This window comes from Quercus suber, unplaced genomic scaffold, assembly GCF_002906115.3.
Source record: "Quercus suber isolate HL8 unplaced genomic scaffold, Cork oak 2.0 scaffold_289, whole genome shotgun sequence".
Classification (NCBI taxonomy): domain Eukaryota; kingdom Viridiplantae; phylum Streptophyta; class Magnoliopsida; order Fagales; family Fagaceae; genus Quercus; species Quercus suber.
The window spans coordinates 439,881-461,139 of record NW_027069745.1 but is presented as its reverse complement, the minus strand read 5'-3'; the positions used below and the strand labels follow the sequence as shown (position 1 = coordinate 461,139).

Genomic DNA, 21,259 nt, shown 5'->3' with positions numbered 1-21,259 from the left:
CGTTGCTGCTGCAGCCTAGTGTCAAAACCGTGCACACCATTTGAGTAACTCTAGGATATGGTTCTGGAATAGCAACTGTCCATTTAAGTCGTAACACTTTGTGGGTTTTGGTTAAAGGGTCGAAGCCAAAATGTGTATCAACGGACAAAGTAGTGGTATCTATTTCAGGAGTGAGTGAATAAGGATCAAGGGGAAGAGTTAGAGTTTGTTGGGTGGAAGGGCTATAGGTGAGAATAGGGGTGTGACTGGAATGGGGATTGCCAATGGGGTGAAGGAGAACAAAAGGGTTGAGACCCTTGGGATGGGAGAAATGGAGTGTGGGTGTGAGGAGTGAGGTGGGTTTGGATCCCAGAGAGAGTGTTTGATGGATTATTGGGATGGAGAACAAGTGTTGTAGGAATGTGTCTCTGTTGAAGGTAGAAATTAGGAAGTGGTGGGTGGTATCGGATTTGGATGTGGATGTACATAGTTGACGAAGACGCAAAAATTGGCAGGCACTTCTGATTCTCAAACGCATCAAGGAGGATTTTTTTTTTTTTTCAAAATAACCAAATCCTTCAAACAATTTCATTAGTTAGCAAGGTTTTTGAAACTAGCAATCTAACAAATCGAGTCCTTTACAGTTGATTTTGCTCTTTGAAATCGAGTCAGTAAGAGTTGAGTTTCAGTTGAAAATCGAGTGTTTCACACTCAAGTTCCACATTGAAACAAGCACGGCACTCACGCAACAACAAAGATCCCATAAACCCAAAAACAACAAACAAGGGATTTTGCAAACTAGCATGGTAAGGGAGGACAAAATAGTAAGTTATTACATGTTTGAAAGGTTTAAGCAAACTAGCATCTCGAGTTTTAGAAACTCGAGTTGTATGTAAAACTCGAGTCTCAAAGACTTGCTTTATTCTTGATGACTTGGACAAGAAAATGCCACATAGATCTACCAAATCAAAATCGTGACAAACAGAGAACAATGAAGAAGGAGAAGAAACCCAGCAGAACAAAAAGAAGAACCCACATGAAATTTTTTTCAAAAACCAAAAAAAAAAAAACCCAACCTCAGTCGTTGCCCGAACCAATCGAAAATCAAACAACAAGAACAGAACGAAGATGAAGCCCAGTAGAAGAAGAACAAAACAAAGATGAAGAAGAAGAAGAAACCTAGAACGAAGAATGATCTGACAACAGGAAGAACGATCTGACGATGAAGGAGGAACGATCTGACGACGAAGAACAGAGATGAAGAACGATCTGGTCTTCTCAGCACGAAGAAGAAGGCTGGGTTTGACTTAGAAGAATGTGAGGAAGAAGAATTAAAATGGTGAAACTTGAGTCTTAAAAGTGAAACTCGAGTCTTACAAACTCGAGTTCCTTTCTTCCACATCATCTGCCACCACTTACAAATTGTACTCGAGTTTTAGAGACTCGAGATGCTAATTTCAACATTGTTTTGAAACGTGACAACTTACTAAATTTTTTGATATTAAATGTTATTTGGAAAAAAAATTCAACAAACCCAAACCTCTCTATTTTTTGTAGATCCCACAAAGATCCCACGCCTTCTAATCTTCAGCAAAAACAACAAACCCCAATCCCTCTGTTTTTTGCCTTCATGGGTTTTTGGGTTCCTCTTTCTCTGTTTTTTGTCTTCGTGTTTTGGGTTTTTGTTTGATCTCTCTGCTTTTTTGTCTTCTTGGTTTCTGTTTTGGGTTCCTCTTTCTCTGATTTTTTTTGTTTTCATTTGTCTTCGTTGATCTTTGTTTTTTGCTTGTTTGCTTGTGTACAGTGTTTTATGATTTCTGGGTTTTGTTGCAAAACTCGAGTCTCACAGACTCGATTTCCATGGAATTTTCATGCAAATCGAGTCTATGATACTCGATTTCAAAGAGCAAAATCGAAACTAAAAGACTTGATTTGTTAGTTCGCTAAATAGTTTCAAAACCTTGCTAACTAATGAAATGGTATGAAGGATTTGGTTATTTTGAAAAAAAAATCCCATCAAGAACATGGCTACTTGCCGCCGTCACACACACTCTCTCTCTCTCTCTCAATCAACAACAAGGGGTTATCAAAAATAAAAAAATCAACAGGAAGGTCTTGTTGAATTATTATTATTATTTTATTTATAGTCAGATCTCTTCCCTAATGGTGTTTGGACAGGAGCTAAAAGCTATTCACAATGGTCATGGGTTTGGATTGGCATAGGATGAGATATTATTCAACCTGGTTTTTTTTTTTTTTTTTAAGTAAAGATACGAGAAAAAAAAATCTTATCAAAGGCACATGTGGCTTAAAAAAGAACACACGTATCTAGCCAAGAGGGTATGGAGGAGATAGGAATCGACCCAGGCTTATGGTTCACTTATTAGAGCATTGACATTAGTTGGTGTATAATAGAAAAATGTGTAAAATTTACACAATTTTGTTTAAAAATGACTCACATCTACAATAACGGTGTAAATTTACACTTATACTATTCATTTTGTATTTAGTTGTTTATTCTTTCTTTACTCAAGCATGAAAGAGGAAAGAAAATGGTGATTATTGTATGTAAAAGAAGAAGAAACAATTTTAAAAGTTAAAAAAAAAATTGATATTTTAATGAAATGTAATGTAAAATAGATAATTTAATGTGAAATATTTTGAAAAGTAAGTATGTAAAAAAAAAAAAGTTTTTATACTAAAATAGATAAAAAATTTTGCACGGATGCGAATGCTCTTATAAAAAGCAAATGTCACTTTAATATTGGACCTTGCTTGAACAAATAGGAAGTCTACAGTTAGGTGTATTTTACCATTTTTATATAAATGTACAAATATTTTTCCTTTTTCCTTTTTACAATTATATAATTTTATTTTCCTATTTAGATTTACTCTAATGGCATGGAGTCGGTAAAGTGACTCTAATTGTTTAGTGACCACTCATTAAAAAAAATTAATGTTCACTACAACAAAATGTATTTTTAGCGACGAAAATTAGTGAGGAAATATTTTTCGTCGCTAAAAATACAGCTTTAGTGACGAAATATGAATTTCGTCACTAAAAGTGAAAAAAATTATTACATTTAGAAACGAAAAATAAATTTCGTCGCTATTGTGAACTAAAAAATAGGCGCCAGTGGAGGGAAATTTTGGCGCAATTTTAATTAAGCTATAGTGACGAAATATTTCGTCACTAAAAGTTGAAATTTTTAGTGACGAAATATTTCTTCACTGTAGGTATTGCTGTGATAGTATTAGTGACGAAAATCATTTCGTCGCTATAAGGAAGAATTAGTGACGAAAACTATTCGTCACTAAAAATAACAATGGTTTTGCACTTAAATGTTTTTAGTGACGAAATCATAATTCGTCACTAAAAGTATGCTACAGTGACGAAAGTTGAATTTCGTCGCTAAAAATCTGAACAAAATATGGTCTCTTTAGTGACGAAAATAAAATTCGTCGCTAAAAGTGTAAAAATTCTGGGTTCTCTTGTGACGAAACAAAAATTCGTCGCTAAAAGTGGGCAATAGCGACGAAAAATTTCGTCGCTAAAGACCACTTTTAGTGACGAAACTGATATTTCGTCGCTATTTCCCACTTCTAGTGACGAATTTCAGTTTCGTCACTAAAAGTGATCTTTAGCGACGAAAAGTTTTCGTCGCTAAAAATCACTATAAATGCTCCAACCCAAAAATTAGCCTCACCCACTCAGCAGAACAAAAAACACTCACCCACTCAAAAAAAAACATTGAGAAACCCAAACCAAAAAAAAAAAAGAAACCCAGCCGATGAAGATGAAGACGAACCGTCGCCGATAAGCAGCCCACCGTCGCCGATAAGCCACTCCAATCATCGGCGACGGTCCGGCCGCGACGCTCACAGCGTCGCTCCCAGCGTCGCTTCAGCGACGCACCGGAGACGGTCCCAGCGTCACTTCAGCGACGCTCACAGCGTTGCTTCAGCGACACTCCCAGCGTCGCTTCAGCCCCAGCGTCGCTTCAGCGACGCACCGGCGACGGTCCCAGCGTCGCTTCAGCGACGCTCCGGCCGCGACGCTCACAGCGTCGCTTCAGCGACGCTCAGGCAGCGACGGTCCCAGCGTCGCTTCAGCGACGCTCCGGCAGCGACGATCCCAGCGTCGCTTCAGCAAAGTAAGTATATTCTAGTTAAAAACTTATAAAACTCTATATATACTTGTGATGTTGGAAATTTGTTTTGTGGTGGGTTGTTTTGTTGGAGCAAGCGGGTGGCTTGCATGGTGTTATAAGGTGTCTCAAATTCATATTGGGAGTGTTTTTAATTTCTTGCAAATGTGAATGAAACTTGTTGATTAGTAGCAATTGTGTTCCTTTATTCAATTTCAATACATGTAAGAATTATAGTTGTGATGTTGGAAATTTGTTTTGTTTTTGTGGTGAGTTGTTATTCAATTTCAATACATGTAAGAATTATAGTTGTGATGTTGGAAATTTGTTTTGTTTTTGTGGTGAGTTGTTATTCAGTTGTGATGTTGGAAATTTGTTTTGTTGTGATGTTGGAAATTTGTTTTGTTTTTGTGGTTAGTTGTTGTGTTGGAGCAAGCGGGTGACTTGCATGGTGTTATAAGGTGGCTTAAATTCATATTGGGAGTGTTTTTAATTTCTTGCAAATGTGAATGAAACTTGTTAATTAGTAGCAATTGTGTTCCTTTATTCTATTTCAATACTTGTAAGAATTATAGTTGTGATGTTAGAAATTTGTTTTGTGGTGGGTTGTTGTGTTGGAGCAAGCGAGTGGCTTGCATAGTGTTATAAGGTGGCTTAAATTCATATTGGGAGTGTTTTAAATTAAAACACTTCATTTTTTATATATCATTTGAAATTAATTGTTAGAAATGTTTTTTATAACATAGTTAATGTTTTTACTCTATGATTTTAATGTAGTAGTGTTTTTATATTTGTGCAGATTTCTTATTGGTGGCTTTAGGGGATTTACTTTTGGCATTATTTGAAGACATATGAGGACATCTTTTGGCTTTAAGGGGTTCTAATTATATTATGCTACATTTTTTGTATTGTTATAAAACATCTTAAGTTATTGTATGTGTTACAAACAATTATTGTATGGAAGGAGTTTGAATTTGATACTTGTTTTAATTTTAACTTGTGAAATGTATGGATCGATTTTTTATAAATGTGTTGTTGAAATAAATGTGTTAATCAAATGTGAGGTTTTAATAATGTAATGATAGGTTACAAGTTAATATCAACGTCATGAAAATAATAAAAACAGAAAATAAGTTTTAGTGACGAATTTTTTCATCACAAATATGGCAACAAAAAATTGTTTTAGTGACGAAATATTTCATCACTAAATGCAGTGGAATTTTGTAAGAAATGGTTTTAGTGACGAAAATTTTCGTCACTATATGTGCATGGATTTTCTTAAAAATAGTTTTAGTAACGAATATTTTCGTCACTACATGTACCCGAAAATAGTTTTAGTGACGAAATTTTTCGTCACTAAATATGATTTAATAAACTGAAATGGTTTTAGTGACGAAATATTTTCGTCACTAAATACTATTTTTAGCGAGGAAAACATTTAGCAACGAAATGTTTTCGTCGCTAAAAGTTTTTTTTTTTTTTTACCAAATCAGACTTTTAGTGACGAAATTTTTCGTCGCTAAAAGTCGCCAGGACTTTTAGCGACGGGGCTACAGTGACGAAATGAATTTCGTCACTAAAAGTCCAATTTCGTCACTAAAGGTTCTTAGTGACGAAAAACTGGACTTTTAGTGACGAATTTTTTCGTCACTAAAAATACATTTTCTTGTAGTGGTTTATCAATTTCCACTCTAATGAATCAAAATCAGTAAAAGTACTCATAGTTGCTTAATAAGTGCTTAGAGCTTACTCTCATGATTTAAAAAGCTCTTTTGATGTCTGTCATTTGCACTTTCTCATTTACTTACTGCTATGAAACCTAGCATTAGTATTTATCAGGAAAAGAAAAGAAAAAAACTAGCATTAGCAGGGCTTTCAGTCCTGTAAAAAAGGAACCAGATACATGATGGAGGAATAGCTAATTTCATAATAAAAGATGCAACTAACACTCCATTTGTTTCGATGTTAAATATTTTCAAATGTAAAATATTTTACATGTAAACATCTTCAAGAAAAAAATTTCAAGTATTTGGATTGATCTCAATACTAAAAAATGCAAATACAAACCAACAACCACCACAATTCCAATCACCACAGTCACTAGCCACCAGCATTACAAATTGGAGAGCAAAAATCAACAAAAGCCAGCCAGCCACCACTAAAGTCATGAAACACCAACTGGATGCTAATCTGGTATTCCAGAAACAGCATATACTTTCTCGCGGCTGAAATCAAAAAGTAAAGGGAGTTATTTTAATTTACTTTTATCTGTCATCGTTTGGATTGGCCTGTGACTCTGTGACAATGTTTGTAACGTCACTGATGTGTACTTGTTGTACAATCTTCTCTTTAGATCCGGTGAATCTTGATAAAGTGAAAAAAAAAAAAGAAAAAAAAAAAAGAGTGGAACGTGGTCTTGAAGAAAATATACAAAGTGGACGAGGTAGTTTTTTTTTTTTTTTAATAAGTTTGTTTTCAAGATATATATTATCATAATAGTGTCCTATTTTGTAGGCATTTTATATGAAGTTGGAAATATATTTTTATCGGGTTGTTCCTAAGTTTTGTCCTTATTAAATGTAAGATTTAGAGGTATTTCTAAATAATATAAAAATTCAAAGGAGAATCTTTTTATAAATAGTATAGATGAGCTTGAGTAATGAGAAATGAGCGATGGTTTTTGAGTTTTGAGTTAAAACTAAACCAAATGCCCTTCTAGGTTTCCCATATTTTCATTACTCAATTCTCAATTTTCATGACTCAATTCCCAAATTTTGTGGGCCCCATCTCATTTTTTACAAGAGTTATACTATTTTTTAAATCATAGTTTGCTACTAGATTTAACAATTAAAGTTGATTGAATTTGTCAATTGACTCTAGATTTAACATTACTGATCACGTGACAATTTCTTCTTAAAAGTGATGGTAGTGGGAAGCCATATTTACAATAACTTCAAAATTAAAAAAAGAGTAAAATGTTGTAATCCCTTGTTAAAAGTGATGGTAGTGGGAAGCCATACTTACAATAATTTCAAAATTATAAAAGAGTTAAATTTTGAAATAGAGAAGGTGATAACACAGTGAAAGTCATGGATAATTAATAAGGATGATGCACCATATGATACAAGTAATTGTCCAAGTCTCACGTATAAGTAGTGAGTACATTCAAAACAAACTACACATTCTCAGTCTAATTCCTCTTACTTTCTTTACCGTTATTATCTCTACTTTAGGGTATTTTGTAATCCTTTTAGGTGTTGATGTAACTAAGTAGTTTTGTTTCTATTTCAATTATAATAGTTGATTTATTATGTTTGAATGCATTGATGATGATGGTTCTATTTAGTTACACCCTTAATACATAATCCCCCTTCTAATGGCATTTAACAGTGTTCTAGGCGAGAGCTTATTCATTGCTTGCTCAAGCGAAATTATCATATCCAGAATTTTGAATTTTGCTTGAGGGAGGGGGAGACGTATTCCATATTTTAACCCTACCTTATGAATTGATATAACCTACTTGTTGAAAGACTTTTAGAAGTAAGATAAATGATTGTACAAGAGCTAAACCTATCTAATTTTGTTCATTTTCTTAAGCCTAAATAGAGAAATGATTCTTCTTTTTTAAAAAAATAAGAAATTGCAAAGGTCTTTTCCACTATGTTTAGTACAACAAATATTTAAAGAGGTTACATGAAAGGATTCATATAGAAGAAGTCCACAGGTTCTAAAGTTGTTGTTATAACATCAATGAATTGGTTGTTGGGTCAATAGAAACTAATGATAAAGGTTTTGAGTAGCCAATAAAATGGCTCTTTTATAGTGAACTGCTTGTCATAGTGGTTTTCCCATAGAAAGGGTTCTTTGTAGGTTTTTTACCTTGTTACGAAATCTTGTATTGTGTTTTTACTACTCTATTATTAATATTGCTTTAGTTTTTTTTTTTTTTTTTTTAAGAAACCATTATTGCTTTAGATTTGGTATATGATATTTGTGGTTAATATATCTGCTTGTATTTGGAATTCATACTTAAACTTGTTAATTAATTGTTTATTCCCTGGTATAAATTATTTTGGATCTAAATAGAAACTGTGGCTCTTTTATAGTGAACTACCTTATCATCATAGTGGTTTTCCCATAGAAAGGGTTCTTTGTAGGTTTTTTACCTTGTTACGAAATCTTGTATTGTGTTTTTACTGCTCTATTATTAATATTGCTTTAGTTTTTTTTTTTTTTTTTTTTTAATTTTTTTTTAAGAAACCATTATTGCTTTAGATTTGGTATATGATATTTGTGGTTAGTATATCTGCTTGTATTTGGAATTCATACTTAAACTTGTTAATTAATTGTTTATTATAAATTACTTTGGATCCAAATAGAAAAATTTTCAATTAGTATCATATCAATGAAAACACAAATGGACCTCATCCAACCCTTGGTCCATGAATGACGCGAAGTTATGGAAGATCTCATTGTCCAACAGCTTATGAAAATTGCATAACGCAGTTAAGCCCAAAACTAGGATGGACCCAGTCTGACAATAAATTCACCAAACTCTTTGCCAAAATGAATTGGATTGGGCTAATAGTCCTTGATCAACAAACATGGGCTCTAAGATCAGAACCCTAAACCTCAAAAAGATTGACTCATGGTAATCATTTTTGACACAAAAAAAAAAAAAACATACTATTAAGTATTAATTACTGATTGTATAGTGAAATGATACTTTTCTTCCTCTAATTACTGAGAAGAACACTTCAATCCAATAGTTACATTCATACCTTATCATGAAATACTTGTTTAGCATTCAATATATATTATAAATTATAACATAACTTGCATTTGAGTTGGGTTGTCCATGGATTGGGTCATCGGATTTGGGCTAAAACTCTTAAATCTCACATTGATGCACACCCTTGGATTTGGACTGAAACTTTTATATATCAAACACCCATACATCTATATTTTGTTAGACATTTTTTTTTTTTAGTAAGTAAAGATAATTTTATTCAAAATCATAAAAAGGAGTTACCCAAGTATATTGGAAATATACAGCAAGTGACCAAAACAATTAAATACACAAATTACAAGCATTCATCAAAATATGGACCGAAAAAATAGAATGACTTCCTATAATAGACATACAATCTGATAATGTTTTTAAAAAGAAAAGTTTTAAGTCGTCTATAGTCCTTTCAGAAATCTTCAAAACACTGGTTGTTTCTCTCCTGTCAAATGCACCACATCAAACAATGAGAGACAGTCTATTCTTTTCACTGATGTCAAATATTTATTTCAATTAACAAATGTTATTTTACACAAAATTTTGGTTTGTCCTTGTTTCCATTGCTTTGTGAGAATGGTGTTATGATTGCTTTGTATATTTTGGATTTGATTATTTTGAAGCTTTTGACAAATGGGTTGTGATTTGTTTTCTTTGACGATTCTTTTTACTAGGGAGTTGCAAAGAAAAAGGAAGAGTGATTGAAGTTTTGAATTAACCTATATTACCTCTTTTTTCTTTTTGTTTTGTGTGTGGAATTTCAGATAAGTTAGTTTGGGCTTTGTTTTAAAACAACTGGTTATCAAATGTTTTCCTATAGTTTTTTGTAAATAACACTCAATAAACACATGGTCAGGGCCGGCTCAACTATAGATGCAATTGATATAATTACCTAAGGCTCCCAAATAAAAAAAGGCCCCCTTGTAAAAAAGAAAAAAGAAAAATATTTATCTATATATTTTAATTACAATTTTTTTTTCAACCATTTTATTGATCAATAGAATGCATTAAAAAGGCCCCATTGTATCACTATTTTAAAATTTATTTTTTGATCTGCACACTGCCACTACACATACAGTTGATAGCAATGACAGGAAAGCACACTAACACAAACACTGCTATGGACACACCACATCTCATAGCTAGCCGGCTGGCCAACACACACTAACCCACGACCCACACTTAATCTCAATGTATAATCGTAGCATAGGCACACACCCATTGCACTATACATGTATTTTGTAGACTTTTACTTTATTAATTATTATAAGTTATCACACTAATTAATAATTTGATGTATATCATATCAACCCATTTGTATTATAATGATACTAATTTATTGTACTTTTTTTTGAGAAAGTAATTTATTGTACTTAGTTATGCAAATAGATGAAAATACTCCAATTAATGTACTTAATTATTTGAAAAGGCTAGATTCTATTCTAAATGCATATATTGCTTATAAAATATTACTAACAGTACCTATTACATTTGCTGCTTTGCATTTGCAGAAAAAAGTTTTTCAAAACTAAAATTAATAGAATTTTATTTAAAGTTTACTATGTCACAAGAAAGATTAAATGGATTAGTCATATTATCAATTGAAAAAAAAAAATATATTAGAAGGAGCTTATAAACAAAAACTTGACTAGTAATTTTGCATCTCAAAAAGAAAAAGAAAAAAAAAGATTTTAAATAAAAAAAATTATTTAATAAATATTTAAATATAAAAAAAGGCCACTTAACATTTTCAGCTAAGGCCCAAAGTTGTTGGGCCGGCCCTGCACATGGTTACTGTCTAATTCAACTTGCCCCCTTTACGGAGGAAACCTTTACACACCTGGGCAGGACTTTACATTGAAAACCCAGTTTTCGATTTAAGGACCCAAGGGAAGAAGATGGGTTTTCAAGCTATGGGGCAAAGTGGGTTTCTTTCTGGTCAAAAACCTGCAGAAAATGCCATTGTTAGTGAAAAGAGGGTATTTTCTGTGAGACTCGGCAAATTTAGAAGTGGAGTAGGAGCTGTAGTGGAGAAAGGAGTGGGAGCGGGAGCGGGAGTGGGAGTGGGAGAGAGTAGTAGTTTGGATGCATGAAGAGCTGCAAGTTGCTCTATGTGCCAATAGAGTTGGTGGTAGTATGAGAATTGTGAAAGGAGAGGTGGACAAAATGGGACTTCCATAATTGATGGGGATGGTGAGGGGAAGTAGATTAACATTGGAAGTAAAGGTGTGGTTTTTCTGTTTCTAAGATCTAGCAATGGTCCAAGTAGAGTAAATTCACAAGTTCTGCAGAAACCCATATGGGTGGTACTGGTACATCTTCTCTTACAGTGGGTTTGCCATGGTCTGATTCTGATAGATTACAGGGTTCATCATGAAGGTATTCAATGTGCTTTGTACTTTTTTTGCATTTTGTCAAATTGCCAAAGGATTCATTTCTCAAAAGCTTTTTCTCTCAGCTTTTTCCTTTTCTTCTTCTCTTATTAATGAATGGTTAATTCCTTACCTAAATGCTAACTTATGTGAATGATGCTCATTTTTTGAACTTTATGGCAAATGGCTCTTGCACGTTATATTTTCAGTAAAATTCCTTACTCGATACATGTACAATTTGATGCTTTCCTCTTCCTTATTACTTTTTATTTTTTGGGCAAAGCTTAGGAATATTGGGTATCCAATTCTATTCATAGACATTGTTGCATTAACGATCGACTAACAATGTTTCCCTTTTCAATAACAATTAGATATAATACAGCCATTAGGGGTGTCCAAGCAGACCCGGAACCCGCCCTACCCGGCTCGAAAATCGGCCGACCCGACACCGGTGACGGTCGGCAGTGGGTCTCCGCCCCTAAAACCCGAGACCGGCAGGTCGGTTGACGGGTTTGAGCATGAAAAATCGATTTTAAACAACCCGACCGGAAAACACATTGAAAAATGGTTCCCCGCCGATTTTGCACTGAGATCTCGCCAGATCTCTTCGAGGTCTGGCCTGATCTCGTTGAGATCTACCAAGATCTCTTCAAGATCCGGCCTAATCTCGAAGAGTTCCGGCGATTTTACACTGAGATCTCGTCGGATCTCTTTGAGATCTGGCCTGGTCTCATTGAGATCTGCCGAGATCTCTTTGAGATCCGGCGAGATCCAGCAAAAACTAGTGATTTCGGCGAAATCTGGCAACGATTTTGAGCATAAAGAAAACCGGCAACGATTTCTGCAAATTTCGAAACCGACCGATACTCGACCGGCGATCTGCTGGCATCCGACCACCCGAACCGCTGCCATCGGCGGGTTGGCGGTGGGTTCAGATTTAGGAGACCCGATCTAGTCGGGTTGGTTCCGGGTTGGGCACAAACCCGACCCGGACCGACCCGTGAACAGCCCTAAAAGCCATGTGTTTGAATATAATTGGAAAAACTATTGGAATACGACATTTTCAAGTAAAAAAAAGAAAAGCATCTAGGTTATTTTGTCAAGATGCGATCATAGTAGCTTCTCCATTTGTTGATAAACCAATGTATGGGGTTTCAAGCAATAAGAGATAGTAATCCTTAATCAAGTAGGTTTCAGTTAACTCAATTAGTAAAGTCTTTGATCCCTCACTAAGGAACTTGTGTTTGAATACTACCCTACCTTCTTACAAATAAAATAAATTCCATAGTTGAATTAATGTCAATTTATTGATGAGAAGTGGTAAAGTGACAAAACTCAGAAGCTATGCATATGAAGTCCCTAAGATCATTAGCATCCGGTGATGCAAAATGCTTTTAATCCATTTTAGCTTTTATTGTAACTCCAAATCCACAAATAGATTCCCATATCTGGTTGAGAAGTGATAAAGTGACAAACTCAGAAGCTATGAATATGAAGCCCCTAAGATCACTAGCAAAATGCCTTTAATCCATTTTAGCTATTATCGTAACACCAAATTTACAAATAGATTCCCACATCTGGTGAAGCATATTGCAAAATTCTTTACATCATGCTGCGTTGAACATGTCAATTTTTTTTCCCCTCTCTACTGCCACCAAAAAGTACAATAACATGGTTTTATTTATTTATTTATTTTTGTATAAAATATAGTATTATTTTAATGAGAATGAGATGTAGGGTGTATTGTTAAAGTTGTTATAAAATAACAGTACATTGTGATCCTTGCAGGGACTGCTTTGAAGTTTTCATATGCCTAAACCTGCAATATTCTAAAGCCAATCACAATACATGCCCTTTTGGAACTCTGGAGTAATATTGCTTCTCAACTTTCTTCAGGTGGAAGTTTTATTATGTGTGTGCATAAGTCTGCTTGATTCGCCCTTGACAACGACCTTTTCTACGGTTATTATATTGCACTGGATCTCATGGACAACCAAGTAGGTATATATGTCAATACTGTGTAACTTTACATGTATAATTTTGTTTCAAGTGTTAAAAGTTAAAACTAACTGTAAACTGTTGTTGTTTGCAGCTTCAAGGTTATGATATCAAGGAATTGCTACAAGCAACCTGATAGGGATTTTCATTGCATCTGGAGCTTGTTCAGGCTACCTTCTAGGTTTATTAACCACAGAACCATACAGGCTGCCTTTATTACTTCTTTCATAATCTATCACTTCATAATTGGTGTGAGTGAACCAAGTGATTCTTTGTCCTCGTTTCTGTCAAAAAGCATAGAAAGCAATGTCCTTTTTTTCTTTTTTTGCTTTTGTAGTTTCGATTATTCCCTGTAATCTTATACAAGTTAGTTCCTTTTGTATGCGAAAGAGTTTAATATAACATGCATTTACATGGGTAAGCATCCTTTCTGTCTCACACCCTTTCCATCTCTCTCACTGTCACTCCTCTGCCATGTCTCACACAGTCAACTACTCTCTCTCTCTTTCTTAGCCTATTTAGGATTTTTTTTCCCTCTCCTCTCATTCTACTCTTCCCTCAGTCTCACCCTACTAGATTTCTTTTCTTTTTATTTATGACATCACCTGACTAAGTTAGAATTACTGATAAATAATCTTATTGTAGGGATTTTCATGTGTTGTGATGAACAACCAAATGATGATGGAGTTTTTTTTGTCTCATCAAGTACAGAATTCGGTTCCCTTCTTCAAGTAACACTAATGTTCAGAATTCAGATCATTGGCAGCTGGAATTCCCAGCCCAAAATTTTCAGAAAGTGTAATTTTTCCTAAAACTATGATTCTACCAATACAAAGTAATCAGTAGTATGGCATTTCATAGCAGCATTAGAAAAGAAGCCTCAATAGTTCATTAATAATAGTAGTAAGAGTTGTAAGCCTTGCTAGGTTGTCAACTTTCGAGCTGACTGTAACAAAATTGACAGTAGTAGTAATGGTCCAAGACTTATTGAGTAGTCTATCGATTATCATCAGCTGCAGTTTATAGTCACTATATAGCCATTATAAATAGTTAGTAAGGATTTAAGACTAATTGTAAGCAAAAGAGTTCAAGTGCATCTTTTAATATGGAAAGGGAACTAAAGTAGTTAGAGGGAGGACTAAAATAACACTAGTAGCCATAATAATGGGTTGGAGGGTGACTGAGTGAGCCATTGAGGTCATGGGTTCATGACCTAATGGGTGGGTGGGTGTCGTTTATCAATTAAAAAAGAAAAGGAAAAATGAACACTAGAGAAGTAGTATAAAAAGAGATGTTAATAAAGGAGGTGACGANCCTCTTGCCTCTCGCTCGCGGTCTCACCGGCCTGAGTCGCGCCTCACAGCAGCAGCAGCTCCCCGCAGCAAACCACGGTAAGCCATCAGCTCAGCCCCTTTCTTTTGGTTTTAATGGAAATGGAGTGAGAGAGATTGTGTTTGACTGTTTGTAGTTGTGCGCGTGAGTGTGACTATGTGAGTTGTTGACTTCTTGGGTTCTTGTTGTTCAATGTTCATTGTTCAGTAGAGAAGTGAGTTAGAGACTTAGAGTTAAAGTTAGAGATGGAGATTGGAAAAGGCGTGCGTGTGATGTGAGTGTGTTGACTGACTGACTCAGTTAGTTCATTTATTTAGTTATTTATGTGTGTGAGTGTGGGCTGTGCGTGTGACGGTGTGAGTGTGAGTTGTTTGTAGTTATTTATTTATTGAGTTTTTATTTAGTTATTTATTTATTTATGGGTTTGTCACGTTTGTGTTTCTACTTTCTTGTTGTCCTGGGTTTGTGTTTCACTGTTTCTTGTTATTTTACTTACATGCTACAAGCTTTGTATTGTACTCTGTTTTAACTTTTATGAGAAAACACGTTGTTGGTCCAACGTGTCTAGTAGAGTCAAATGAACCCAGCAAATATTAAGTGTCTAGTAGATATTAAGTGTTAAAAATATTCTCTAATAGACCCAGCAAAGAAATGTTAAAAATCAAAATGACCCACTTAATTAGCTAAATTTGTGGCTTATTTGGCAAGTGCAGATAGTTTCAACTTTCAATTGTTATCTCTATCATTTATGTCTTGTTAAGTTTTAACTATAATAATTTATAAGTAACATGAAATCTTGAACAGGTTGATATATTGATATTGGGCTTGAAAGCCCAATTTTTTTATTATTAAAAAAAACAAAATTTTTTTTTAATATTTCAAACCGACCAAACCGACTAAACCACACCGCAAAAACCGCACCGCTATAGGTTGGAAAACCGACCCTAGGCGGTGTGCATCGGTTTCAATTATGAAAAAATCGATCTCTATTGGTTCGGTAATAAATTTGAAAAAAAACCGCCCCTACCGAACCGCGCACACCCCTAGCAAAAAGTGTGATATTGGTTTCATTGAAAAGAATACAATATTTTATCAAAATCCTTGCTTTTTATTGTGAGCTTTTCACCCCTTTTCTTGGGGGTTTTCCATGTAATTCCCTGCTTTTGTCTCTTTGTTTAGTTTTACTCTTGTTCTTCCTTGTTTTTATTTGGTTGATTGAGAAGCACTGTTTTAAATCCTTGACAAAGTGGTGCTTAAATGTACTCTTGTTACGGTTTAGGGGTTGTTCAAAATAATCTCTAAAAATCAAACTTTTTTTAAGGAAGTAGTGAAGCAAAGCAATAAAAAGCATTATATTCAACCACATACAAGGGTATGGGCATAAACATATTAAAAGCATCGCCACATACGAGGCATTAGACATCGCACAAAAGATTTGGAAAAGTAGGAAGCTTTCTTGCAATTTTAGAAAGATTTGGGGAAAAAATCCATTTTGGCAATTTGGGGAAAATATGGGTCAAAATATGATTTTGGGAAAGTTTTAGGTAAACATAAATATATGACAAGTTTGTTGAACAAAATGCAAATATAACTAAGTTATGGACCAATATGCAAATATGACAAAGTTCCATGACATAAAGCGAACATGGCAAATATAATGGCATATTGAATTATTATGAAAAAGACAGCCGTAGACCCTTTTTCTTAATATTTGGGCTAAAACTTATTAAAAAGTGAGATGGGTTTATTCTAAAGTGGACCTGGGCTAGGCTCTAAAAGCTGATAGGCTTGAACTAGTGAATGGAGAGAACTTCAGAGATCTGAACCCATATCATCCTCGGATTGGCCCAGGGCCCTCATCTGGCCCAAATCTTACTTAGGGAAACGGTTCGGACCCAGCTAAACGGGTCTGGCTGACCCGCTTCAAAAATCTTTCCCTAACCTACCGTTTACCTCTGGATCTTGAACTTCCAGAGCTTCACTCTCTCTCACACCCGAGCCTCCATGGCTCAGTACCTTGAACTCATCACTCCGATCACCAGCACTACGGCGGTCTTCTCCATCTCCGAACCAAGTCTCTCAACCTCGAAATCTCTCTCTACTCCTCGGATGTGAATTGTCTCTTATCACAGACCACCATGGCCGAAGCCTCTCAGGCTCATCACCGCCACCAACGGCGGTGGTTTCACATCTCAGCCTCAACTTCTCTCTAAAACCGAAACCTATAACCTCTCTCGCTCTGGATCGGTCTCACCCTCTCTTCGATCTAAACGAGGCACAGCCTCCTAGCTCCATCGTGAAGCCCAGCCGCCACCACCACGATGGTGGTTCCCAACCTCTCATCCTTTTTCTCTCTCTAAACCCGAGCCAAACACTTCAAATTTATACGATCTCTCTCTCTAAAACCTAGAACTCAAACTCTCGACCTACTACCTAGGAGAGCCCCAAACGGCGCGTGGAACATGAATCGGTGTTGTGGAGATTAAAGGCTTCACGGATCTGCCAAGAACCGTGGCCGTGGTGACGCGTGAGATCACATATGGTGGCGCGTGAGCGCGTGAACAACAAAGGTATGACCGAGGGTAAGGTACTGGGATTTTTTTGTGCTGATGTGCTTTGTGTTTGTGAGGCTTTGTGAGCATGTATCAGAGAGTGTATACACACATATGAAACAGAGGTTTTCGGATTTACCTTTCGTTTTTCTGATTTTGGTTGGTATTTTTCTCTATCCTGCTTGCTGTGTTGTTGCTTCCCTTTTGTGATTTAGCCTTTTGTGATTGCTCCGGTTGATGTTTGGCTGCAAAGAAAATGTAGAGAAAATTGGAATCTAAACAAAAACAAAAGTGGGGAAAAAGAATGAGATAGGGGTAGAAGAAACTTATTGAAGTTCTTTGTTCTGTCTTCCCTTATAACTGAATTTCTGCACTTTTTTGAATTTTTCTGGGTTTTTTTTCTGTGTTTTGGTGGGATTTTTGGGTTTTTCTCTCTGGGTTGGTGTTGGAGGAAAATGGAGAGAAGTGAGAGAGGATTTTCTCTCTGCCCGTAGTAATGTATCAGGAAATAGAATTTGTATTTGAGGTGGGTGGGTATTTGTAGTAATAAATCAGCAGAATTTTTATTTTGAGGGTATAGCATCAAGGGTAGGAGTGAGTGTGCTGGCAGAGTTTGTTAGAGGGGATGCTCTGGCAGGTCATCAAATGGCAATATTAGTTTTAAATTTTTTTTTTGATAAATCTGAGCCGTTCGATTGGTGAGAAAATGTGACATAAAATATCAAATTAATATATATATATTATATTATTAAATTTTACGCCTCATGTGAGTCAAATAGATTTTAACTATTGAAATCTAGCTATGCATAATATTGGACCTATTAAACTGAACCACTTAACCCTTCTCTGCACTTGATATGAATCAATTTTGCCCCCTTTGTTTTCTTTAATTTTGCTAGGCAATAAGCACGATTTGGTTCCTTTTTTATCGGGAAAAAAAATGGTTGTACATTGTGCAAGCCAAGCTAATTAATTGGTTGATTAGTAACTATTAACTAACAGCCTCCTAACTAACTTTGTTCCAAAAAAGTTGTCAATTTTGCTAATTGTTACAAAAGACCCTAGGAACTAACTAGTGGCAGGGAATGGTTGTGGAGAGGTCCCCCTAATTGTTACAAAAGTTACTGGACATTTTGTTACAAAAAGTACTACTGCAGATGGTCTTGCATCACTTCCATAATTAACTGTGAGTGTGCTTATTTGATGCTAGTTTCAATTTTTTTTTTCTTATTAGTTTTAGATAAATTTATATGATGGAAGGTTATTAGCTGCACTGGTTAATGAGAAACATTTAACTGAGCATTCTTTAGGGACCATTTGTATAGCAATCGCATGTTTATATTCTTTAGGATTCTTTGTAAAATAAACCCACTAATTCCTTTCTTGTTTAGTATCTTCAAAAGTTCTTTGACAAACATTTTCCAAAGGGGGAAAAGGACCCCCAAAAAAAAAAAAAAAAACAGGATTACCTGCATGGACTTGAAATGGTGAAATCTTGTGCAAATTAACTAGCTTACACCCCCTAATAATGTTGTATTGAAATGGAGGCATCTAGTGGCGTGAAAATGTCATCCCTGTTACATGCTTTTCTCTAAGTTGTTCTTTGGTTGAAGAGGGAATTAATTGAGAAAAGCAGAAATAATTGTGAGGAGGCACAAGTTGATGGTTAATAGCAGTGGGAAATAGGTTAGCAAAATCCTTTATTGGTAGGCATAAGAGCTTGCTTATCTTAATTTCCAAGGTAGGACTTTATTTGAAGTTTTAAGTTAATTATCTTTAATTTGGAAACCCTATTTGTTCATTTGGCTAGTAAGGACTGTTGATAATATGTTTTTGTTGAGTTTGCAAGTCGTTTAACATAGGAGACATGTCCTAACTAAGGAGATTTTGTCAAGCCTTGAAATGATCTTTGTTAATGTATCTTCAAGTTACGAATGTCATTGCTTGTGGATAAATGTGACTTATTTCTTGATAATGGTGTATTGGATCTTTGATAGAACCAGAGTACCAAGTCCATTTGTGTATATGCATTTGTAGATATTTGCTTCATTTGGCTTACTGAGTATTTAAATGTTTTACAATATTTTCTTTTGCTTCATATTTTATTTGAAACTTTTCAATTTTAAGTGGAATTAATATTTGGAAGGAGAATGGTGTTCAAGTGATTTGTGTTGCCCCATTTATGGTTTCAACCCCATCTTCCCTCTCCCCGCCATCTCACTAAAAACAAAAAAAAAAAAAAAAGAAGGGAGAATAACAATATTTTGATCATGAAAAAGATTTTGGGAAATCACAATTTGGATCAACTTTAGAACCAAGTATAGTTTAAGAACGCTTTTGGGAAATTTTTTTTTTTTTTTTAATTTATAGCTTTTTGTATAGTGTTTTTGAAAGATATATGGTTTTTGGTAAGTCTTATATTAAATGTGTTACAAAAATTTTGAAAGCTATTTTAATTTAGATAAAAAGAAAAAATAAAACTTTTTTCAACAATTCCAATGCACACAATCTTAGCCCTCCTTTCATGATAAAAAATCAAAATTACATCTCATCATCAATCCACTTACACAGCGTCAAAATAATGGTTAAAAAATACATAAACATAGCAGCAATTAGTGTCCAAGGCCAGTCTACCAAGGACTAACGACAGAGAGACTATCTAGCTATATGTAACACAACGAGTCGAGGTAGGAGTCATGCGTCTGATGGCTTACAATTCAATTATAGTCGCACAACTAGTCGAGGTAAGAGCCATGGGTTTCATGGCTTACAATTCAAATTATAGTCGCATATAAAAAAAGGAAGGATGTTTTACAAGTAGCCCATGTTTTGAAATTCTAATTAAAAACTAACTCTATAACAACTCAATAAATTTCTTATTTTCTCTTCTACCTTATCATTTTATATTATATATATATATATATATATATATATATATATTCTTATTTCAATGATTCAATCCAGCCATTTGTTGCCAGATGAATAATCATGTCCAAAGTGTTTCACTGCCTTCATTTCTTGGTTGAATCGGGTTTGTTTATGACTTTCTTATAATTTTGTAGGTTCTAATTTATTTATATATTATTTTAATATTGTTATTTGTGTACTTAAAAAATGAACAGATCAAGGTGGTATTCCCAGCAAAGAGATAAAGGTATGATGAAAAGCAATTTGGCCTTTATGCTATTGATTGTCTTTTTCTAGTTATTATATTTGCCATTGATTTTTTCCCCTAGACTACAGTAAGGACTAAGGATAAAGAGAAGCATATGGATTGGAAACCACATATTAGAAAGAAGATGGATTGATGATCTTACCAGAATTCGGATGAATGAATCTATTGTAAGTATTTGATTTTATATCATGTTAATTACCTTTTCCTCCCAATGTCAACTCTTGAATTACAATGTCTCTTCTAAGTTTTAACAACAAGCCAACTCCTGAATTACAATGTTTCTTCTAACAACATATTATGAGTGTGTAATGCTTTTGACTTATTTTGAATTACAACTTATCTCAATTCCGTTTGAGGTTTATGCATTTATTATTGAAATTTATGCCTTTTTCAATCATTGAAAAATCTAAGGGTGTGATGATATTTATGCATTTGTGGATGTGTATACGTTCAAGTTAGATTTCAACATGTGGGTAGGGAGGGTAACAAACTAGGTCATAATCTTGCTAGACATACACGTCATGTCACAAATTTTAATCTTTGGATGAAGGATGTTCCAGTCCATTGTTTAGATGCTTATCAAGCAGACAGGCCATTTTCTTAATAAAGTTCAAGTCTTCTTTCTCAAAAACCAAAAAAAAAAAAAATAAAAAAGTTTGATTTTTAGAGATTATTTTGAACAACCCCTAAACCGTAACAAGAGTACATTTAAGCACCACTTTGTCAAGGATTTAAAACAGTGCTTCTCAATCAACCAAATAAAAACAAGGAAGAACAAGAGTAAAACTAAACAAAGAGACAAAAGCAGGGAATTACATGGAAAACCCCCAAGAAAAGGGGTGAAAGGCTCACAATAAAAAGCAAGGATTTTGATAAAATATTGTATTCTTTTCAATGAAACCAATATCACACTTTTTGCT

General features: G+C 34.6%; 1 long non-coding RNA gene and 1 pseudogene across 4 annotated transcripts; both read left to right on the top strand.

The window, feature by feature from the left end:
- The first annotated feature begins 250 nt into the window (after positions 1–250).
- LOC112030008 (RING-H2 finger protein ATL47-like) lies at positions 251–13,448 on the top strand (annotated as a pseudogene).
- Positions 13,449–16,369: 2,921 nt separating this feature from the next.
- Positions 16,370–20,704, top strand: LOC111999335 (uncharacterized). 4 transcript variants are annotated; one of them, XR_010632459.1, is made up of 4 exons: positions 16,506–17,182; positions 20,143–20,195; positions 20,287–20,318; positions 20,401–20,704. It is a non-coding gene; the product is annotated as an uncharacterized LOC111999335 (long non-coding RNA). The 4 variants fall into 4 exon arrangements; XR_010632458.1 differs by having other exon boundaries at positions 16,509–17,182; positions 20,287–20,704; XR_010632457.1 differs by lacking the exon at positions 20,143–20,195 and having other exon boundaries at positions 16,511–17,182.
- Positions 20,705–21,259: the final 555 nt, after the last annotated feature.